This window comes from Danio aesculapii, chromosome 12, assembly GCF_903798145.1.
Source record: "Danio aesculapii chromosome 12, fDanAes4.1, whole genome shotgun sequence".
Classification (NCBI taxonomy): Eukaryota; Metazoa; Chordata; class Actinopteri; order Cypriniformes; family Danionidae; genus Danio; species Danio aesculapii.
The window spans coordinates 26,994,845-27,015,394 of NC_079446.1; the positions used below are offsets into that span (position 1 = coordinate 26,994,845).

General features: G+C 34.6%; 1 protein-coding gene and 1 long non-coding RNA gene across 3 annotated transcripts in view; one reads left to right on the top strand and one right to left on the bottom strand.

The window, feature by feature from the left end:
- Positions 1–404: 404 nt before the first annotated feature.
- LOC130238059 (uncharacterized) lies at positions 405–10,271 on the bottom strand. The gene is made up of 3 exons (XR_008838601.1): positions 10,001–10,271; positions 1,370–1,503; positions 405–682 (listed from the first exon to the last, which is right to left on the bottom strand). It is a non-coding gene; the product is annotated as an uncharacterized LOC130238059 (long non-coding RNA).
- Positions 10,272–10,276: 5 nt separating this feature from the next.
- Positions 10,277–20,550, top strand: part of ppm1bb (protein phosphatase, Mg2+/Mn2+ dependent, 1Bb) — a 43,314-nt gene continuing 33,040 nt past the window's right edge. The window contains exon 1 of one of the 2 annotated variants that reach the window (XM_056468941.1): positions 10,277–10,628. The gene's annotated coding sequence lies outside the window, so the exon portion shown is untranslated. The remainder of the gene's footprint in view (positions 10,629–20,550) is intronic. The other variant, XM_056468942.1, reaches the window with a different exon arrangement.

Genomic DNA, 20,550 nt, shown 5'->3' on the forward strand with positions numbered 1-20,550 from the left:
GCACTATGAGTCGACTCTTTTATAGATGAATCAATAGTTTTTTAAAACACTGTACACTACAGATTTAAGCCTTAGCTGGATATTTCACTTCACCTAGAGCTGTGTGACACACACATGGAAGGGCATTTTCAAAAAACCCATAATATGGGCTCTTTAAGTAAATGTTATTAATTTGAAAATATTCACACTTTTGACTGTATTTTGTTCATGTTATCCAGAAGAAATACCTACAGGAAACAATCTAAAATCATCTAGTTGGTGCCAATAGCTTAGGGTTAGATAGATTCAAAGAAAAAAAGGGGTATTGAGTGAGTTTATGTTTAAGAAATTTAAGAAAAACTGCCAAATAGCAAAAGAGAAAGACAAAAATATTTGTATAGAATTATATATATTTTTTTGCTCTGTGAAAAGATGATATGGCACAAAGGTGAAAGAGGAAAAAGCTTTCATAAGGATGAGACATGCAAGAGCTTAAAAAAACCATTCTGTCATAGTAGAAAACATTCAGAAGCGAAGGCAGGCTGGGAAGTGTTGACTATATCCGTGAGCCTGTTCTGTGTCACAAGCGATGAATTAAAGCAGCCTGCTTCACTGAAGCCTCCAGCCGGCTTGTTCACTCATTTGACGGCTCATCAAATGCAGTTCCCTCTCAAGGTCTCCAAAGCAGGGCTGCCAACAGCACCTGTGGCAAAAGAAATTATAAAAACAAAACGACACGCTCGCTCAATATTTAACGCTGTCTGGACAGCTTATACTTAATGTGAAGTGAAACCCCTCAAAGCGTTCAAAATTCACAAAGGATTAAAAAGATAGCTCACCCAAAAATAAACTTTCTGTCATCATTTACTCGTCCTCCACTTGTCACAAACCTGCTAGTTTCTTTCTACTGTTGAACATCACCAGAACACCAAAACAATAAAAAAAATGAAGAATGTTGTAAACCAGTAGCCACCAAAACCGAAAAAAAACTATAGAAGTCAACGGCTACCATTTTTCAAATTTTTTTCTTTTTGAAAAATGGCTAGTAAAATTGTTGTTTGGGTGAACTTCTTCTTTCTTTCTGGAAAAAAACAAATGAATGCACTTTAATTCATTGAAAATGTAAAAATTAAGTTTATTTCCATTGTGGTGATTGACTATCCTTTTACAATAAATACTATCCTTTTACACTGCAGGCAAAAATATGTCAATTTTGAGAAGTGCTTTTTTTTGCAGCACAGGTTCATTCTAAAAACGTAGCCTTATATACATTTCTGGAGATTGCGAATTATGTAGCCAGAGCTATGTATGGCTGGGTTTCATCTTTAAAACGAGCGCTACGGGGCAGTATGACATCGTTCCTTTTCTCACTTACCAACTGACCGCTTACCTCCATATGGACGTCTTTTCAACTGTTACCAATTTGTCCGGTAGCTTTGTGACGCAGTGTGAAGTTGACTGCCACAACGGGGTATGAGTCCGGTGAAGAATGGTTCCAGAAAGCAGGTAAGACAAAAACAAAGCCTAAAAATATAAAATAAACAAGTAAATAACAGGGTGAGAATGTGGTCAAATCTGAAAACTTGGTCAAAACCAGGGGGGGTTTCTTTTTCTGGATTGCTTTTAATGTGGTTATGTTTAGGGAAGGGGTGGGCGGGTCAGTCTGTGCTTTTTAAAACACTATTGGTTGGGTTTAGGGAAGGGTGAGGGTGGGGGGATTGGTCGGTTGGTCAGTCAGTCGACAGAGGCCTCTGGTTGATTTACGTGAAAAGAGCAGGTGCAAATGTCACTCGCGAGAGAAATTTGAGATCTGAAAAAGCGTACACAGCGGCCTCTGGTGGATTTGTGGAAGCAAAAACTGAAAAAAAAACACAGCTCCTGGGACTTATTTTGCTCTCTCCAGAAATGTATCATTCATTTATTCATTCAGTCATTTTCTTTTCGGCTTAGTCCCTTTATTAATTCGAGGTCACCACAGCGGATTGAACCGCCAAGTTATCCAGCACATGTTTTATGCAGCGGATGCCCTTCCAGCTGCAACCCATCTCTGGGAAACATCCACACACACTCACCCACACTCATACACTACGAACAATTTAGCCTACCCAATTCACCTGTACCGCATGTCTTTGGACTGTGGGGGAAAGTGGAGCACCCAGAGGAAACCCACACGAACGCAGGGAGAACATGCAAACTCCACACAGAAACGCCAACTGACCAAGCCGAGGCTCAAACCGGTGACCTTCTTGCTATGAGGCGACAGTACTACCTACTGCGCCACTGCGTCACCCTCCAGAAATGTGTATGGTACGTAATCAGAATGAGCCTGGGTTGTTGTTGTTTTTGTGTGTGTATAACATCAAGAGAACATCCAAAATACATTCTTAAGTGTTTCTTTTTCACACGTTACCAATTTATGTCTTCAGATTTAAATTACAGCCATAGTTTTTAGTTTTTTCTCCTTCATTGAGCCATAAATCTCCACTTTAGCAGCACTAAATCTTCACATTTTTATTCTGATATTCAGATTTTTTTTTTTTTACTTAATTTGATAGGACAGTGGAGATCGAGATAGGAATGAACTGGGATCAAAAAGAGAGAGGGGAAGGATCGCAAAAGACCTCGAGCTGGGAATCGAACTCAGCTCGCCGTGAGCATCTCGACACTTTTAAACACTATTGGTTTCATTCGTTACACTTTTAACACTTTAAACATTTTAACATCTTATTCTGTTTTTTTTATCATTTAGTGAATATTGTTTTCTAGCAGTTCATTTACAGTACATAGTTTTTTCCTGTAGATGCTACAGTAACGTACTGGCAGCAGTTCGCTAGTAACTTACGCAGGGCTTTCACAGGGCTTCAGTGTCAACGCTTGATGGAGGGTGTGTCTGAAGTTGGGGCTGACGCGGTCATCATAGCAGCGTCAATCAATGATATTATACTCCGCAATAGGCTACTCTCTGAGCTGGGGTATTTGCATAAAGTGATCTGATTGGCTGACGCTTCCATTGGTGCTTGAAGCAGCACTGATGGATCCACAATTAAGTTCGGCAACGCTTGACGTCAACCCAGATCAAAGTGAATGGGAAGAAGTGACGCTGACGGACGCCCCTGTGTGAATGGGGCATTACTGTAAATCAATTACAGCAAAAAATACTGTATTTACATAATTTACAGCACCATTTATCTTGCTGTATAATCAGTCATAATTTTAAGCCAGAGAGGACTGTGAATGAGGCTGTGGGATTGTGGACGCATGATGGTAGTCACCATGCACACGTTAAAGCAAGAAGTCACGTTTAACTATTCGCCCTTAACTATTTTTTTTAGCCGATCGGCTTTCTTATGTTTACAATCACCCTCATTGGTTGGTGATTGTTTCGCACGCAGTGAGTAGTGAAAATAAATAACGACGTAGTGGCCAACCTAAATAATATTTGTATTTTCAAAATGGCAAAGAGACAGTCAATCATATTTTAATTTGTTAAAACCATGAGTTAATCTGATAATGAACCCGATAAAAAGAGATCTTGAGAAGATGAAACTGCACGAATGGATCAGGATAGAGGAAGACAGAAGCAAAGCGATCTCAAGTCAGCCAGAAATATGATTAGACGAATTAGACTGAGTGAGTCATTACATTTTTTTTTTCACTTGGCACATAATAGTGAAGTGAACTGAATAGTGATTGTTCATACGATTAATGTTTGTAGCTACATTTATTATCCATGACTTACCTATAACGTTATATGGCAATAATTAAAGACTGTTTAGAAATGCGATGCTCTTTTTTTCCGCTATCATCGTTTATGACGTCATGTTCTGGGAAAACTGAAATTGTGCGATGGACGTCAGTCACGGTACCTTATATTTCCTGGCTTTGGTCCGCAGTATATCTATATATATATATATATATATATATATATATATATATATATATATATATATATATATATATATATATATATATATATTTTTTTTTTTTTTAACTATTCGTCTGCAGTGCTTAAACAAGACTTTATCAGTGAAGTATTAGTGAGGGTCAGGAGTAGTAATGGAGAGGTTTGACTGTTACATGTATATCTGATTTATAAGGACTTTCCATGGTCAGAATTATTAGCCCTCCTAATTATTAGCCCCCCTGTGTATTGTTTCTCCATTTCTGTTTAACTGAGAGATTTTTTCAACACATTCTAAACATAATAGTTTAATAACTCATCTCTAATAACTGATTTATAATTATTTTTGCCATGATGACAGTAAATAATATTTTACTAGGTATTTTTCAAGACACTTCTATACAGCTTAAGTGACATTTAAAGGCTTAACTAGGTTAATTAGTTAACTAGAGGCAGTTAAGGTAATTAGGCAAGTTATTGTTTATGGATGGTTTGTTCTGTAGACTATCGAAAAAAAATATATAGCTTAATGACTATTATATTATAATTTTGACCTTAAAAAGGTTTATAAACAATTTAAAACTGCTTTTATTCTAGCCGAAATAAAACAATAAGACTTTCTCCAGAAGAAAAATATTATCAGACATACAGTGGAAATTTCCTTGCTCTGTTAAACATCATTTAGGAAATATTTAAAAAGAAAAAAAAAAAATCAAGGGGGGGTTAATAATTCTGACTTCAACTATATGTTAACACATGTCAGTTATACAATTTGTGTCCTCGTAAACCATGTAAACGAGTACACACACACACACATATGCCACACACACACACACACGCACACACACACACACACACGCACACACACACACACACACACACACACACACACGGCCAATGCATAATTAATATCATTCATATGAGATACATTAATGCAGACATTCAGAAATATTTAAACATGATGTGCTTCCAGGCAAAAGGGTCCAGTCAGCAGCAGCTGCATGATGTCATCGGTAATCATGATCTAAATAAGCCCACGAAAAGTGTGAGTGCTGTAATGATGGACTCAGCTTTAGAAGTTTAGTAATCGGACTGTGCAGCTCCTTACAGTAGGTTTAAATCATTTGTTGCAAAGATTTAGAGTTTTTTGTTTTGTTTGACTTTGACTACTTGTGTATTTCTTTGTCGTTGCAATGTACAGGAATTACTTGCTAAAACAAATTTTCTTCCACAGTGTTTCTGATTTCCAAACTGTCATAATCATCAGCGATCTAGTCCATACAGATACAAATCTGCCACACACACCACACACACAGCACGCACGCACGCACACACACCACAACACACACACACACACACACACACACACACACACACACACACACGCGCGCACACACACAACACACACACACCACACGTCTGTTTTTGTGAAAAGTGGGTACATTACACCAGGTTTCCATTCATTTTATACGGTCCAAACCATATATTGTATTGCCCTCACCCCACCCTACCCCTAAACCCAACACATGAGACTGTGTGCAGCTTTACTCTCTCATTAAACTCATCTTGTGGGATTTATAAGCTTTTTGAGAAAATGAGGACGTCACCAATGTCCTCATATTTCACCTCCTTTTGTAATACCTGTGTCATACCTATGTCATTATACAGATTTGTGTCCCTGATATGTCACAAAACACGTACACACACCACACACATGCACACACAGAGAAAGAGAGAGAGCTGGGAGGTGTTCAAAGACTAATTACATGGACCATATACAGCACATAAACACTCAGACTATATATAATATATATATATATATATATATATATATATATATATATATATATATATATATATATATATATATATATATATATATATATAGTATATATATATATTATATAGATTGTCATTTGAAATTTATTTAACCTTGTATTAGTTTGTTTTATTGTTAAGCTACACATAACTAAAATTAAACGTTTCCATTTAAATAGGGTCAATCAATCAGATTTAGTTACAAATGTACATTCTGTCACCCAATGGATAGAGGACTTTTGGTGAGCAAATCAAGGCAAAAGATTCTGCTTGACTAGTGTATTCAGTGTTGAACTTCACTGTGTTATAAATGTGATTGTTTATGTTTTTATTGCAATTGTTATAATTAAAAAGGTTATATTGCATTAGGTAATACTATTCAAAGTAATGCTTTCTATTGGTTTTAAATAAATAAATTAGGAAATTTCCCATGGCATCTTTAATGTATAAAATTTGGTATATTTATCTTTGGCCCATGGCTATCAATTATATTTGGTTTTTGGCCCTTCATACAAAAAAGTGTGAGCACCCTGTTTTAGGGCGTTTATTAATTGTTTTCTTCTGTTGAACACAAAATATTATATTCTGAAAAATTTTAAAAACCAGCAGCTATTTCCCAACATTCTTCAGAATTCTTCCAGTTGTGTTTCAACAGAAGAAACTCAAACAGGTTGTACAAGTGAAGGATAAGTAAATAATGGCATATTTTCATTTTTGGGTGAACTATCCACTTAAACAACAACACAGAAATGTCCTGCTAATGGTGGTAATAAACTCATTTTATTTTTGAATGATTTGGTTAGCACTTTTTATCATTAGTTATTGTTTTAATTACCTTACTGAAAGAATGAAGAATACATTTAATAATAACAGTAACTTGTCAGTGTGAGTTAAAAAGCAATGGTTTTCGTTTCATGTTATTTTACAATGCATTAGCTAGTATAAATATAATGATATATAGGCAACTTATAAAGGATCTATTACTGGCAATCTGTTCACGTTGGTCCAAACAGCTTGACAAACTAAGCATCATCCTTGCCTGTTTTGCAGTGAAAAAGGAAGTATAGCTGCTAGTGACCACTTGATGGTGCTGTAAAGCAGCCAATTATGATTTATACTTTGAGAACGTCATAAAATATTCATAAAAACAGTGCAGGGGTTTATCTACTGTACACCATTCCTCTCTAATAACTTAAAGACTTCTGTTGGTTGTTTCTGTGGTTGGTTAAAGCATGATGTGGAGAGTTCAGCTGGTGGATCAGTAAGAAGAGCTGATGCACAACAGTTCCAGAAAAGCTTAAAAAGAGGAGCAGACCTGAAGTTCTGGAGAAAGATCAAAAGAAAATCAGATACTGTATTTGGTTATAACTTTGGCTCGTAACTCTTTAAGGTCTGACATCAGTTTGACACTTTCATCATATGACATTCATCTTGTTCAAAAGCTATAATGCTATAATTGGTCATAAATGCATTTTACTTAGTTGGATAAAGAATAATGCCCCTTTGATGCCCAGAATTCACATAAAATTGAATTAGGGTCTTTTGGAATAAATATGCAGTCTTTTTTAAGTGAACTTACAGTAGGTGAAAAGTTCGTTAAAAATACAGCAGTGTACACTACCTGACAAAAGTCGTGTTGCCTATCCAAGTTTTAGGAACAAACAAATAATAACGTGACTTGTAGTTGATCATTTGGTATCAGAAGTGGCTTATATAAAAAGGCAAAGATTACACTTATTTTACCAAAATAGTATATGATCATGCCTTTATTTATAATTATTTAATTAGGACAGTAAGGTCTGCCTTTGCTTAGACAAAAATAGACTAAACAGAAATAATGTACAGTATAGAAGATAAAGTCATGGTGCAGTGGAAAAAATACTTAATATTGTGTATGACTCCCATGAGCTTGGACGAGTTTATCCATACATCTCTGCAATGACTCAACTAACTTATTAATGAAGTCATCTGGAATTGCAAAGAAAGCATTCTTGCAGGACTCTCAGAAATCATCACGATCCGTTGGATTCATCTTCAATGTCTCCTCCTTCATTTTACCCCAGACATGCTCAATAATGTTCACAACTGATGACTGGGCTGGCCAATCCTGGAGCAGCTTCTTTGCTTTCAGGAACTTTGATGTGGAGGCTGAAATATTGCTATCTTGCTAAAGAATTTGTGCTCTGGTGGGGTTTGTACTGTAATGGGCAGCACAAATGTTTTGATACATCAGGTTGTTGATGTTGCCATCCACTCTGCATATCTCTCACACGCCCCCATACTGCATGTAATCCCAAACCATGATTTTCCTTCATCAAACTTGACTGATTTCTGTGAGAATCTTTGGTCCATGAAGGTTCCAATAGATCTTCTGCAGTATTTGTGATGATTGGGATGCAGTTCAACAGATGATTGATTTGAAAAATCTACCTTCTGCCACTTTTCCAAATGATCAAATAGAAGTCAAGTTATTATTTTTTGCTCTTACAACTGAGATTAACGACACGACTTTTGTCAGGTAGTGTACTATTTACAGTTCAAGTCAGAATTATTAGCCCTCTGAATTATTATTGTTTGAAAAAAATATAGCTTAAAGGGGCTAATATATTTGACCTAAATGGTTTTTTTTATTATTAAAAACTGCTTTTATTCTAGCCGAAAAAAAAAACAAATAAGACTTTCTCCAGAAGAAAAAATATTATCAGATGTACCGTGAAAATTTCTTTGCTCAGTTAAACATCATTTGGAAAATATTTAGAAAAGAAAAAAAAAATCAAAGGGAGCTAATAATTCTGACTTCAACTGTATATGAACAATGTAAAAGAAAAACAAAATATTTTTAAAAAATGGATGTTGTCTTGGGAGGAAATTACCAGTAAATATTCAGTTGAGAATTAAACGATTAATAAATTGTCATTAATAATTGTTAAATTACATTTGTTGCAGGTCAACTGGACATACATTACGTTAAAAAGACAAAACTGTGATTTATAAATATTTGCAAAATGTACTTTTTTATGTTGCCTGGACATAAAAATCTGTATTTTTTGTTTAACCAGTTTGTTTTATATGTATTTGTAATAATTATTGATTGGATTGGATTTGTTGAAGGAAATGCCTGTACATTCAACAGAAATGTGGAGTTTTTTTTGTGTGTGGTGATATTTGGACTCTGAAAGATTTAACAAACCTGTGCAATAAAAACAAACTTATTATATGTGATGAAGGAATGCGAATTTTTAATTTAAGTCTGAAAATTTTACTGTTTACAACCAAAAGCCCAAAGATCCACTTAAAAAAGACAATGAATCTATTGTGTTTTACTTCCTGATGATGATTTACTCCTAGCTAAATTTAATTTACCCATATAATTGCATATAGCTAAGCTTTTGTCTTGCCCTAAACCAAGATGCAATCAGTAGGACTGGTCTAATTACATCTGAAAGAACAATGATAAAAGTCCCATGATTAAATTAAATTGTACAGCTTTAGGGTTAAAGTTAAAAAAAGAGACAAATGTTTTGTGTGCATGTGTATTTATACAGTATATGGATATGAGACATCCCATTTGGTGTCCATGTCAAATTAAATTTACAAAAGTGACTTTATACAGAGAAAGCATATAAAATGTGAGTAACGTATACTTTAATGTTTAATAAAAAATAGGGTGACTTAATGTTCCATCGTCATTCCATATACCAGATTTATTTATGTAAACATAATTATGAGCTGCAGCTTAATAATTAATCATACTAGATTTGATTTTAATATTATTATTATTTCTTTTATTTAGCCAGGAGATCAAATTGAGACTATACTGTCTCTTCTTCCAGTGAGACCTGGTCATTATTATTATCATATTGTATTTTTATTAACAACTTCTACCTGATAAACTTCTACCTGAAGTTTGAAGGATAACTACAATGTATGAAGATTTAAAATGATAATTAATATTTTAGAGCTGTGCTGTTAATTCTTAATAACAGTATAAAATTAAAATTAAATAAATAAAATACATAAATAATTTGCTCTGACCCCAATCTGTATGATGTTACAAAAGTTTTATATTTCAGATCATAGATATTGTATACTTCACAATCACCGCATTTTACTTTAATTATACTTCTTAATGCTGTACTTTGAATCAATGTTTCCTTGATGAGCAGAAAATATTTAAAAAAACATTTCTCATACACATGCACACACATAAAACTATAGCATAAGAACTAAATAATAATTGTAGAATTAGTAATAATTACAATTATAACATCAATATTACTAACCAACGGTTAAATTACTAACCTAATGGTGTTTTAAAGCTGTCATCAAAAACACGTCGCCCCAAACATGACCCTTGCGTCCCCCTCGAGACGGACGCTGCGATGCATTTTGTGCGTAAAACAAACTACAGTTCAAGCTTCGTGACGGTAAATGACATACTGAGAGCCAATCAAATCGCGGGATTGGCCATATGTAGCCTTAGCTGTCAGCGAAATAATCCAATTAGCAAACACGCCTTGTGGAGCTTCGGCCAATCATAGAGCCACTTGAAGAAATTATCCCTCCCCTCCATCAAGACGCACAAGACTCTGAACCGAAGGATATCTTGGCCTCCCTACAGAAGCTGATTATTCGGATCTATGCAATGATTTATCCCACACCATGATCCCATATTGATACGAGATTTAGACAGATTTAGCCAATAAGTGGACAGATTTGTTCAGGGAACATTAGCGTTGGCGTCAAACATGCGCAAAAATTCACGCTATCAAAGCAGAGAATCGCCGTGAACGGAATGATCGCTTCTCACGTGAAGTCACCCTGATTGTTTGTTTTTAAAGGAAGCGACAGGTATATCGATCCCGAAAACACCCGCAGCCGAGAGTCCGAAGTGGGAACGACCGCTGACATCCGCAGAATATCTGGAAATGTAAGTATGGGGTCGTGTGGGCCTCGGGTTTGCTCGACGAGTGCTCGTGCTAAGCTAACCAGCGCGAGCCTGCGCGTGATTTCATTGCTAAGTATGAGGCTTGTTGTGTAACGAGCGGACTGACACATTAGCGAGGCTCTAACGACATTAGGCTGACATTAACGCCCACTTCTCCGTTTATATACAACAAAGAAACGCTGTTGTCGCTGTTATTGTGTGTGGCATCGGAGTTTTATTGCTTTTGTTTTTCCAGTAGCGGCGACAACAAACAAGTGCGCGTCACAAATAATCCCGTCGGCTCGTGCTCACTGTTAGGAAGAATTCAGTACATTATGTAATCACCTCTCCTTCTGTTTCCCTGACATGTTTGAAGCTGTTCTCTTTCACATTTGACGTTTCGTTCGTCCTTTTAACCTAGAAATGTGCTGGCTCACAATGAGCCTTTCCATGCGTTGTGGTAGCTGCTTACTTTTCCCTTATTGTGTTTCAGCCGAGATTCACGCAGAGATATTGTCTTTGAGGCTGTTGATGCATTACAAGGTTTGCTAAAGTACTAGTATTTGCTGTAATACAAGGAAAATGTGATTTCATTCTTGGTTAAAAATCATATTAGTTGATTCAAGAGTAGCCAAAGATTGAATGATAGTGGCTATACAGTTTATAACACTTAACAGATTTCTAACATTTTATGTCTGGTTTCAAGAATCACTCTTGTTTTTGTGGCATATGCACATTGATCTTTTTTCCTAATGCAGATTGTTGGAAAAGTATGTAATTTCTGTTGAATTTTATTTACACTCATTTTTTAACAGTAATATTAAACAGCACATGGGGCTACTGTTTAATGGGTGGTCATTTTGTGGCCTATTGCTGTAGTATTGTTCTTTTTTTTAGACGGACATAGCCAATAAATTCATTTCAAAGTTTTAGATTGGGTTCTTTTTCAATTTGTATTCAGAAAGGATGGATCATGTTGATCAAAAGTGGCAGTAAAGACAATTGTGGTGCTGTAGAGCAACTCAAACTTTGACACTAAGTTCATCTGCTGAGAGATTAAAGGTCTGATTATAACTGTAGATAAAGTGCTTTGGTCATCACTTGTTAAACCGATCGGTACAACTGCAGACGTGACGACAGCAGTTAACGCACTTTCTTTATCGTGATTGAACACTGAGTGAAACTTTGACCCAGTCTGCCGTTCAGAGAAAGTGCTGAGCTTTCAGTTTTTTTATCTGATGCTGATTGCTAAAGGAAGGGTTTGGACGAGTGTGGAAGATGACAGTGTAAGAAAAGAAGATGAGGGGACCTCTTTGTTCGCTCAGTGCCTCAGTCTAGTTCTGTGACAGGCACTGAAGCACTGGCAGGAACTGAAGCACACGTCTACCATGTAGATCTCCTGTGATGCCAATGTAACTCTGGAAACTGAGGGTGTGTGCTTGTGGAAGTTGTTAACACCCATATGTTTGTTAATGGCTAGTTAAAGTGAAACTAAAATGCTGACTTAACTCACTCTTCATAACAACACAAACTTAGGCCTAATCCCAATTCTAATTTTGTACCCCTTCCCCTTGGCCCTTAAAACCGAGGGTTAAGGGGAAGGGCTTCAAAATTTACCCCTATGAATTGGGACAGCACTACAGCACCTTGCTATTTTTTTGGTATTTATGTTCAAGAAATCTCTGAAGGCATATATTATGTTATCATATTGATCTAATGTGGCAATAAGATCGTAATACTGTGCATTTACACAGTGGCCATATTCATCTATGTAAACGCACAAAAACAACATTAACATTATAGCAGACACTGTAAAAAGCTCATTCCCTAGACTATTCTGACAGGGTATTCGAGTGTCAGAATGTTGTGGGACCGCTATACGGGAGTTAATATTATAGATTATAGATCGCGAAATTTAGCGGTTTTTATTTTAGGGTTTTTAAAAAAAATAAATTTTTTTAAAGCATGACGGTAAAAGACAAACATGGTTATGAATATATTAAAACATGTGCTTGTATGTTGTAAAAATTCGTAATAATGACTAAAAAATACTAATTTGTGGATCTCCTTACTTCCGTATTCAGCAATACTGCCGTTGTGGCTGGTGTGTTCTGGGAAATTTTCGACCCCTTGGTTTCGAGTGTGGTCCTGAAAAATGTTCGTTTGAAGGGGTATTCACCCCTTTCCCTATGCCTTCAAGCTAAAGAGAATTGAGACACCCCCATCCCTTGATGTGAACGTGCAAAATAAGGGGTAAGGGGAAGGGCTAAGGGGTAGAATTGGGATTGGGCTTTAATGGACTGACTTGCTTCTGTGAAACTAAACATATCTTTTTATGTCTAAAAATGTCAGTCTGAAACAGAGGTGCCCAAAGTAGGGCCTGCGGGCCAAAGTTGGTCCAAGGTAACCTTTGATTTGGCCTGCCATCCTATCTGAAAAGAGAGGGAGAATGATGGGTAGTTGGTTGGGGTGAATGCCTTTGAGAGAGATTGTCAGTTTGAATTTAGGGTATACCCATTTGTTTCTTTGTTTAATTGAGGAGCTACAAAAAACCCAACTATAATTAAAATTTCATATGAATCAGACTTAAATGTAAATAGTGCCACTTGACAGATAGAGGACAATGCGCAAGACATTGGTGATCAAATCAGGGCAAAGGCAGGAGCAGCTCAACTAGTGTATTCAGTATTGAGCTCCATTGTGTTATAAATGTGATTATGTTTTTACTATAATAAGTTCATTATAAAACATAAAAAAATACATTGCATCATCATTTAATATGTTTTGGAACAACCTTTTCTTGTTATTTTTAAATAATAAACAAACAAATGAGCAAATTTAATGTAATATGGTTTGGTTTAACTTCAACCCACAGCCCTCAATCAAGTTTGATTTTTGGCCATTTATAGACCATTTTGAGGGATGTAAACAATAACAATGGTCCCAACGTATTTCCTGTTTTACATTTTTAATTTTAATAGCTTCTGAGAATCTAAAAAGAGCCACATATTGATAAATAATGTTATAATAGCTTTTTTAACATTAAGTTATGATTGAATTGCCTCTTGTTACTGTTATGAAATAGTTTGATAACAAGCAGGAAATGTTCACGGGCCAATGACATGACCATATTGAAATGATCTAAGAAATAGTTTAGGCACCCCTGGACACTTTAGACCGATCACTCGACACAGAAGTTTAAACCAGCCTTCAGATACGGCGAAAGGTAAACGATCATTAAAAATGGACCATTCACTTATACACACCCATAGCCTGTTGTTTAAAAGATTACCTTGTACCACAGCTTTTGCAAAGGATGTCTAAAATACTGGCTTCGGTACCAATTGATTCTGAAACTTCAATAATGTTATGATGCCAGCATTTCCTGCTTCAGTTTTGAGCACTGCTGTGCGGATTCTTGGACACTGCTGACTGGCCATTGTGATCACTCCCTCAACAAATAGGACTGTGATTGGCTACAATGATCATTGCTTGACCCTCTTCAGTGAGTACTTACACAGATACTCAGCTGATTATGGCTTTAAACACTCCAATGTATTAACAGCGTTCATGTTAAAATGGACATTTACAAAATTACAGTAGCGATTGGTTGGCCTTTTTGATCCATATAGGCATGGGATGATAATCATTTTTAAGGTTTACTGCGGTTTGGAAAAATCAAGGTTTTAAAACCACCAAAACTTTCTTTTATACTGTTCCTACAATACATGTACGATTTGTTTTATTATTATTATTTACATGGTTTTTTTTACAACAATTTTATTTAAATTTTTAGGGAAACAGTATCTCCAGCTGAAAGCACCCTTCACTGTTCCACAATATTTCAAATAGTTAATTTAGTTTCTTAAAGTAATATATATTGTGATCAGTGGGGTAAAATGTTTTACTTTTTTTTTTTTTTAAATAATAAAGTTTTATTAGAGTTAGTATAGTAGAGTTACAAATGCATTGTCAAGCACAAACTGAAGAGAGTTTGCATTTGTGCATATATGTCTTAATGCTACAGGAAACTTGCTCTCCAGTGAATGCACTCAGTACTTTCCAAAGGATGTGGATGTAAAAGTGTAGTGTTGTAAATGATATTCAGTTTTCTTAAACAGCCCAGTTGTTTTGCTTTATAATGCATCAATGTGTTATCTGGAGCCAGGTATTTTATTTTGCTTATATTATTCATTTCTTTCTTTCTTTTTACTTTGTAAATGCTGTTAGCTATTGAATTCACCCTGAATGACTTATAATGTTTGTCCATATCATACAGCATCAATGATAACACAATATCAGTTATCATAAATGAGAAAATATTAGATGTTATTGGTGAATATTGCAAGAGACATATTTTTACTGATATAACTTTTTCCTAGAGAAATGCTATTTTTATTAGCTTTTTAAAAATGGTTATTAAAATAATAATGCTCCTAAAATACACGTGTAATTGATATATTTCTGATAAAATGAAATCTAATTCAGGCTAAAGAAATTCTATGTCAAGGTGCAAACATTTAGATTTTAAAATGCAATTATTGACTGAAAACCTCTGCAGATATTTAAATTATTATTGGCTTGGCTTAGGGCTGCACGATATTGGAAAAATGGTACATTGTGATAATTTTTTTATTATGCGATTTATCTGAATATGATTTCACCAGATGAGTTGAAAAACAGTTTGGAAAGAATTTATAATTTTAGATTGATTGGTATCATTCTTTAGGGGAGTGCATAAAATATAACAAACAATCTACCAGCATAACTAAATTCAATAAAGAAAAATATGCAAATTAAACAAACAGCCTTTTATGGTTTCCGATCAGTTCAAAATGTATTCAGGTATACACTAATTGAATAATCAAAAGTAAAATATCCTGCATAGTCTTCGTTTATAAACAATTCAAAATATAATTATATTTATCAAAGTTACAAACAGTACATTTTCTTATGCCTGAATGTTTTTAAAAACCTCACACAGTCACAGGCCTTAAACACTTGCAAAATGATCAATTATAATCCAGACTCAACATTGCGTATATACTCACGATATGACTATAGCGAATGATCACATTGCGACATCATTGCAGAAACGTTACATTGTGCAGCCCTAGCTTGTCATTGTCACTGGTCTCTATTCATTAAAATTTATTTTCAACAATTGGAAACTATGTTCACCTTAGAGCCTGGTCTAGCCAGTAACATAATAGCATCTACAGCGGAGGTGGGTATAAAAATTATTAGGCCCCATCTGATCAAATATGGGTGAACAACCCATTCATGCAACAAACTAATGCTTGGCACTTTAAATAAGTGTTTAATGTTCATCTCACGTCACTGTGATATTGAAATTGTATATGAAGAGTTCAGATGCTAAAAACCTCTAAGTGCCGTCTGAAATTTCCATTGAAAATGTTCATTTTTCTCAGCCTCCTTTGTTTATGTTGAGAGATTTCACTTTAAAGACCAGCAAAAGGACATGCTCTTTGACAAAAAAAGTGATATTACTAAACATACACACAGGAGCCTGATAAAAATGCTTATTTTAGAGGAAAATGTCAGACTACATTTAGGTTTTTGCATCTAAACTCTGCATACACTCCTATTGCAATATTGGTAATTTCTCTATATATTATGCAGACCTAAAATTGACAATTCAATATGCACTTTTTGCTTTGTGATGGACTTATTGCTACGTTTATAAACAAAACCGTCACCATCTTGTTTGTCTATCCCCATTTACTGTTGAAGTGGGTTTATTATGTGGAATATCATCTATAAATGACAGTTAAATATGCATCATCATAATGAAAGTTTCAGGAAGTGCTATTAGTTTCCTTGGCAGACTCTTAATATGCATGCGTGTCAAAATCTTGTTGTTTGGATAGCCCTTTGGATTCGTATTTTCATTGCTGAACAGCTCTACAGCTCACAGACTAATGCGCAGGGATTAATGTCAGGAGGCCAGACTAGATGATGTGTAAGGACCACAACAGTGTGAACGCATGGAAGATGTTTCCTATGCTTTGAGAGTATTGTATGTTTTATGGGTTTGGCAGGGTGGTGTTCGGAATGACTCAGGATTAACTCTTTCCTCGACTCTTCCGTGTGTGGGTGTTCACTCTTCTGTTTGAGCTGGAAGTCTGACATAAAGAAGAGCTTTAGTTAGGCCCAACCTAAAAAATGTATAGAGGTACAATGATGCCATGAATCAATCAGTCAATAGTGAAAAGACATTTATGACATTGTAAAAGATTTCTAAGCAAAAAATGTGTATTTTAAATTACCTTATGTACTAAAAACTGTTCTTCTTTTGGACTTTCTATTCATCAGAGAATTCTGAAAATTTTTTTAAATACAGCGCGAGTTGTGACTACTCTGTAAAAATAAAAACCCTCCAATAAATAAATAAATAAATGTAATAAAAGGTTGAACTAATATTCTTGCTTGATTAGTTGATGTCTACAAGAAAATCATGGGTGGGTAAACTTGAAATAAACATTTTATTTGTCAAGTCCAGTTTACGTTCAGTATAACTAATGTTGTCTGGACTAATAAACATATCCTGAAAATTTTACAATGTCTTTTAATTTGAAATCAGGATTGCGCCAACTAAAATGACAATACAAAACATTTGAAATGTAAATTAAGAGAACAATAACAAGGAATCCTGTGGAAATAGATGCTAAATAATTAGTCTAGAATGATAATTTTGTGTATTTTTAACATTAAAGGTAGATGTAAGAAATTATTGTTGAGCATCAAGTCATCATATTAAATGGTTTCCGTTTTTCTAAAGTTTTATGTGATGCTTAATCTATCATAGTAATAAAATACTTAAACTAAAAGTTATTTAAATCATAATAATGTTTTGTTAAAGATTTTTTTTCTTTTAATTAAAATAATTAAAAACAAATTGCATGAGACTTTTCACATTTTGAAATCTTACCAGCCTCGAATATAAAAAAATCTAGGGTAGATTTGTGCTTAAATTTGAACATTTTCATTTGAACATTTAAATACAAATATTTATGTAAATTGTATGTAAATATTGTATTATTGCATCCTAATGTCTCAGTTTTAGGGTTAAATCTTCACTGTAAAAAAATGCAGAGTTTTACAAAATTCATTTGTTGTTCCAACACAAATTAACTTATGTTAAGTGGATTGAAATTAAAACAATTAAGTTTCCCCCCTAAAATCTTAAGAATTGTTTCGTTTCATCGCTTTTTAAATAAGTAGTTTGAACAAGCTGAACATTTTTTTTTGTGTGTGTCTGTTCATCCTGGCTTGTTGGCTGGATTTCAGATAGTTTGCCCCACTGCTTTACATCTTAATAGAATCCTCTAACTGTATTTCGATAGCCGGAGGTTGTGGATTATTTTGAGTTGGCTTTATGGGTTCAGTATAAGTGATCTCTCAAGTAGCTATAAAAAACACGTTCATGCACTCTGTCTTTGATATGCAACGATGGTAAATTCACTAATGGATGTTAAGTAGCTTAACCCTATTTGAAATCAATAATTACTTTTTATGCAGTTTGTTTGATCCATAGCAGTGCTTATGTAGTGTTCATCCCAGTGAATAATAAAAAAAATTATAATTTTATTGGAAGTAACATTTCTGATTTGTCTTAATTTGTATAGACCCCCAATGAGGACTATATTTTGGTTTCATTCTGTAACAGTAGGTTTGCATTAGGGATGCACCGTTACCAGTATCAGGTCGATACTTGGTTAAAATACTCATACTCATATCTAGGCATGGGACGATAACTGTTTTCAAGGTATTCCGCTGTTTGGAAAAGTCAGGTTTTAAAACGTCAACATTTTCTGCAATACCATTCCTAAGGTATGTGTATGATTTTTTTTATTGACAATTTTTTGTTTTGTTTTTAGCACAACAGTATCTCCAGCAGAAAAGATATCTAAAGATGCCATTTTAAATTGTAAAACAATCTGTTTTTGAAACAAATGAAGACAGCAGAAGTCAATAATTAATTTTACCTGACATGTTTGCTGCTCCAAAATATTTGAAATGTTTCTCAAAATAAAATATATTGTCTTCAAAAGGTAAAAAAGTTTTAGTTTTTTTACCCAGACGTTTAAAAAGAATATATTTTAGAGCATTATCAATATCGTGATACCGTGATATTTTTATCCAAGGTTGTCATACTGTCAGAATCTTATACCAACCCATGCCTACTCGTGTCTTATATGAAAGGCCGATACCACGAACCGATACCACTTAACAGTAATTCACTACATGGATGTGATTTGTTGTCCTACCTGACTTCAATGTCTTAATGTATTGATAAATGTATTAAATATTAATAGCTTTTATAGCAATTTGTTTATAAAATACATTATTAACGAATCTATAGGCTACCGAAGAATAAACCGAGTATGAAATATGATCCTTGCTTAATGATCACAGCTAAATATGCTAGCACTCATTTTATATATAAACTATAAATAAAAAAAATGAAAGAAATTTTAGGTAATGGAACAGTATGTAAAAAATCTAAGGACTACAGGCTAAATAAAAGCGCCTCGTCCGAGCTTAACATCCCTGCGGTCACCGCTAGGGATGGGTACCGAAACTCTGTACTTTATCGATATCATGCTAAATTATAAAAGACAGAAGTATCTATGCTCTGACGTGAACGGTTCTGCTATCGGTACTGGACAATTATTGCTGAGTAATCATTACTTACAGTTGCATAATTTAACTGACCAACTTCGTCTGCACAGTTGGCAATCTCACATGAGAAATGCTCGTGTTTCCGGTGAGCGCCTCAAGTATAAAAGCCTTCACAGTTCTTGGCTGTGTGCGCGCGCACAGCGGAGGCTTGCGTTACATCATCCACATCGTTATGCCAGCAGTCAATTACCTAAATTAGTATAATAATAGTTAAATAAACACGCATTCGGTTACAATGAAAACAGTATTTTTTTTCTGCAGTAGCCTAAATAAATCTTAAACATTAAAAATGCTTTTATATCAGCTGTATTTAAAAAATATAGCCTAAACTATGCTTATTAAGAAAGCTAATTTCTACATCGCAAGATTCTTCAAAACTGTTTTAAAAACACAGTTAACTCCCAAAACACTATTAAGTCATTTATATGAATGCGGTAATGAAAAATCATAAACATTATCTCATTGAACTGTGTTTTGCAACTTAAAGAGGGTATTTTTAACTGCAGGGAGCACCATAAACCAAGAAAGGTCCTGACTTCTGCTAGAAAAGTCAAACATGTTGATTTTTCTCTAGAAGAATGGCTAAAAGCGGAGTCATTTTCCTTCAAACCTTTGTACATTCTTTTTTCAGAAATTTTTTTTAAAATTAGTTTTACAGTTATTGGTTTCGTTTTATTTTACATTAAAACGTAGTAATAAAACAAAGTGTTGTTAATTGTTCAAATTTGTTCAATTTTTCATTAAAAAACACTACAAAAAGTACAGATAAGAGAACCATTAAAGTACCGAACTAATAAGTGGTATCGATAAAAGTACTAATACCGTTAAAACCTTAACGATGCCCATCCCTAGTCATCATGCTTTACAGCTTCTGTTTACAGATTCTGTAAAAATCAGACAGCCTATACATGATCACACAATCTCAATAAACACTTCATGTATATCTATATGTATAAATGTTTAGATAAGTATCGTTAATGGAATATTTATAACAATATGATCTTGTTTTTGGTTATATCGATACTGGCTTTGAGCTCTCAGGCGTGCGTGCTCTCTCTCTCACCAGCAGCAGTTGACACGCTCAGAAGGGTGCTACACTGCACAGCATACACTGGCAAGATGACAAGTGCTAAACTCCACGGGACCAGTTTTATTTGTTCCTTTTTAAAAATGTTTTTTATTTTATAAATCTCTCAAGTTAATATAGGCTATCGGGTAA